Source organism: Pygocentrus nattereri, chromosome 12, assembly GCF_015220715.1.
Source record: "Pygocentrus nattereri isolate fPygNat1 chromosome 12, fPygNat1.pri, whole genome shotgun sequence".
Taxonomy (NCBI): Eukaryota; Metazoa; Chordata; class Actinopteri; order Characiformes; family Serrasalmidae; genus Pygocentrus; species Pygocentrus nattereri.
Genome location: NC_051222.1, coordinates 38,186,078 through 38,190,334, shown reverse-complemented (window position 1 = coordinate 38,190,334; position 4,257 = coordinate 38,186,078). Strand labels below are relative to the sequence as shown.

The window sequence follows — 4,257 nt, the reverse complement described above, 5'->3', positions numbered from 1 at the left end:
CCTTTCCTCAGCCCTCTTTTTCCCTCTTTTGGTTTTGGGACAGTTTTGTTTCTTTTCTTTTCTTTTTTCTTTCCAGCGACTAAGTACCTTACCGGTCACCCCTCTGAACTCCAGGGTCAGCCCCAGGATGCTGTAGTTTATAATAATGATGTCCTTCGTTTGTAATTTGGTGTCACTAGACCTTCAAACAGAGAGAAAACTGACCAGGACTGCTGAGAATAAATGAAGATTAGAAAATAGAAAAGGTGTTTGTGTTCAAATGTTAACCCCTTGTGCCTGCTCTTTCTCCAGGTTCCTTTGTGATCATCATCACTGTGTGTGTCTGTGTGGCTCTGCTGCTGATTGGAGGATCAACTCTGATCTACTACAAACTGAGACGTATGAAAACACAAAATATTGGTCACATATTCTCTGACAAACACCCCAGATGTCCTGTTTTTAATGTAATGCTAAAGAAAACTTTTAGGTCTGTTTTGATTCTGTGTATTAGATAGTGAAGGCCTTGAATGCTGCACACTCCCTCTAGTGGAGAGTAAATGAATAGAACATTTTTATGATGGATGTTTTCTCTCGTTCTGCAGACTCTGCCCTTAGCTGCAGAAGATCAGGAACAAAAAACGCAGTAAGTTAATGAGGTTAATGCGGTAAACACCTGTCGTCTTTACACCTCTAAACACTCACTCTCTCAAACTCAGCTAAAGATCAGTAGCATCTCACTGCTGTCGGGACAAAACCTCGTATCTCCACTGTTGTCATTTTTCATTACATCTGTATTCTATTAATATACATATCAAGATGTCGACCTTTCATTTCTAGATTTGTTTTTCTTATACTTAGCCACAGATATATAATTCTGTGATGATGTAAAAATTAATTTGTTTTAGATTTCTTTTGTTGTGCATCTTGAAAGGGGCTTCAAATCCAGTTCTATTATTTATTTATTTATTTATTTATTTATTTATTCGTTTATTTATGTGCATAAGAGTGTGTGTTTTTATAATTATTATTAAACATTACATCAGACTAGAATTAAACAAAACCCAGGTAAAATGTGCAGTGTTTTTGTGACCATGCCTCAAAGCTGCACCAAGAAGCATTTTTTGCTGTGATGTATGTTTTTCTGGCCAAGAATGTATTTAAGTTCAATGTTCTATAACCCCAAAAAACTTGGAAGGTTGTCTAAAATGTAAAGAAATGTAAATAAAACCAGAATGCAATGATTTGTAAATCTCATAGACCCATATTTTATTCACAATAGAACATAGAACACATATCAGATGTGGAATTAGACATTTTACCATTTAATGAAAAACATTAACTCATTTGGAACTTGATGGCAGCAACACATCTCAAAAAAGTTGGGACAGGTCCGTGTCCACCGTTGCGTAGCATCTCCTCTTCTTTTAACAACAGCTTGTAAATGTTTGGGAAGTGAGGAGACAAACTGCTGGAGTTTTGGGAAAGAAATGTTGTCCCATTCCTGTCTGATGTAAGATTCTAGCTGTTCAACAGTCCTGGGTCTTCTTAGCCCTATTTTTCATTTCAAGGTGTGGTAAATGTCCTATTGTGAATAAAATATGGGTCTACTTGATTTGCAAATCACTGTTTTTCTTTACACTTATTTACATTTTACACAGCATCCCAACTTTTATGGAATTGGGGTTGTATATCTAGTGGATATGATTTACTATGTGAAATGTAGGACATTAATTTTTTTATGATTTGCTAATTTTATCTCTTTGTCCTACTTTAATAATTTCAGGATGATGTCGATTATGAAAATTATCCACATGGAAATCAGAAGAAGATCAGTATGGATCCAATCTACGAGAACATAGACTTTAAAAACAGCGAGTTAGATTTACTTTACGCAAGTATAAACCCCATACCAAGCAAAGAGATTTAGACTACCAGCGTCTAAACCCCAACACAACATTCAGCCTATCAGAATCTAAACCCCAAAACCAACCAATCAAATTCAGTCTAAATGAGTCTAAAACTCAACACCAACCAAACAGATTCAGTCTACCAGCATCTAAACCCCAACACCAAACAATCAGATTCAGTCTATCAGCATCTAAACCCCAACACCAACCAAACAGATTCAGTCTAAATGAGTCTAAACCTCAACACCAACCAAACAGATTCAGTCTACCAGCATCTAAACCCCAACACCAACCAATCAGATTCAGTCTACCAGGCATCTAAACCCCAACACCAACCAATCAGATTCAGTCTACTGGAGTCTAAACCCCAACTCCAACTAATCTGATTGGTTCTACTAAAGACAAATTATTTAGAGCCAATCTAGTAAAAACTAAACCTGAAACACAATCAGCCACATTCAGTCTACGACTTTAGTTCCAAATAATCAGATTCATTTGATCAAATCTTTCATTTCTCTCAGGGTGTACTGGACATGTTTTATACCATTCTGTTGGTTTATGTGGTATTGTAATTGTAGCTAATATATATTTATATCCAGAATTATGGAGAATAATTTCATAACTGTACTAATGCTTTACTCTTTTTTGTACTGACACCAAATAAAAACCGGAAGAACTACTTACGAGTTAATGTATGTTTGCAAAAATAACCAATTTGATTCTTGCTGATCATTTATGCATTTATTTTATAAACATATTTGATGAGACTGTCATTAATTAATTGTTACTGTTGAACAGGCCTCTAAGTGCATTTTACTTTTTTTACTGTTGTGGATAAGATCATCATTAAAATGTCACTCTCTTTCACTGATTTGTTCTTGTTTCTTGTTCGACACTTTTTGTGAAAGTTTAATGATTTTCATTTCTCCGTCATTGTTAATTGTTATATGTCTCTAATATCCTCTCTCATGCAATTATAAAGCTGAAGAAATTCAAATTCAGCATATCCTAAATAAAGCTTGCTCAGCAAGAAAAATGACTGCATTTGACCAAATGAGGCCCTGTTTAAACCTGTGTCCATGATGAGGCTGGACGTTACAATATAGCATTAAAAGTTGATCATAACCGATGCTTTCATCCCAAAGCTTTTGACTCTCTTTAAAAAAGGTCAATATTGTGCCTTTATGTGGACGCTGGTGGTGTTTAGGTACCTAGAAAGGCAGCCTGACAGCTGCACACCCAGGAATCTGAAACTGCTGACACTTTAAACACTTTTCTGTTTTTCCTGTGACACCATACAGGGAGATCTTGTATCTCTGTCCTGTCCAGAGTCATGATTAAAGTCCATTCAGAGTGGTAACATTGGAAAAGTCCTCCTGGCAGTCACATCTGCGCTGTAGATTTGTGCCAAGCTTGGGTCAAGTAGCTGTTAATGGCACTATAATACTTTGCCCGAACGCATATTTGGAGTACCTGTAAAACGGACCTGCCTAATTTGAAATGATCTCCTGCCCCCTCTGTTTTTTCTCCACCAGCTCCAGGGTCTGCACTGCACTTCATCAGTGTGTGTTGGTATAGCATAGTGGATAACATCTCTGCCCTGGAGACTGGGGTTCAATCCCTGCCTTGGCAAACACCCTACACTATACTAAAAGTCCTTGGGCAAGACTCCTAACATGACCTTCACCTACCTGTGTAAAACCTGGATAAGAGCATCTGCCAAATGCAGTAAATGTACTGTTTGTAGAATGTTAGATAACCATATTTGCACTTATTTCATGGGTTTATTATATATTAGATGCTTGTAATATTTAAAGGTTTGTTTTTTTCAGTATTTCACCCAATTGACAATCAAGCTGAATGGCAACATTACTGAACAGTTAAAATGAGCCATGCTAGTGGAGATAGCCAGCAGACCAAATTGGCTCCCAAGCCAGATAAATGAACCTTCTCTTGAATTATTTTTAATAAAACCTGGCAGGAGGACAGAACAAGCTTATTTTAGATATTTCTCAACTGCCTAATTTATAAATTTCCCATAAAGTTTAGTGTCCAACCAATCTGGATAGCTAGTCAGGTGTAATATCTGCCCCTGACACCAGAGGTCAGCCTCACCTGAGTTTTGAACTGTTCCTAGTAATGCTTTGATTTCATTCGCTCTGTGTTTCCTGGATTTACTTGGACATTCAGCTGTACCCTGGAACTTTACTTATTCTGAATCTCTTTGGTGCTTTTGCTGGGTTTTGTGATCTATCTATCTATCCATCTATCTATCTATCTATCTATCTATCTATCTATCTATCTATCTATCTATCTATCTATCTATCTATCTTTTCTGACTCTGCTTCTTATGCTTGAATCCATTGTCCCT

The 4,257-nt window shown here is 36.7% G+C and overlaps 1 long non-coding RNA gene across 1 annotated transcript; it reads left to right on the top strand.

Annotated features, from left to right (window-relative positions):
* Positions 1-291: 291 nt before the first annotated feature.
* Positions 292-2,598, top strand: LOC119264565. Its single transcript, XR_005131131.1, has 3 exons — positions 292-378; positions 582-622; positions 1,763-2,598. It is a non-coding gene; the product is annotated as an uncharacterized LOC119264565 (long non-coding RNA).
* The last annotated feature ends 1,659 nt before the right edge of the window (positions 2,599-4,257 follow it).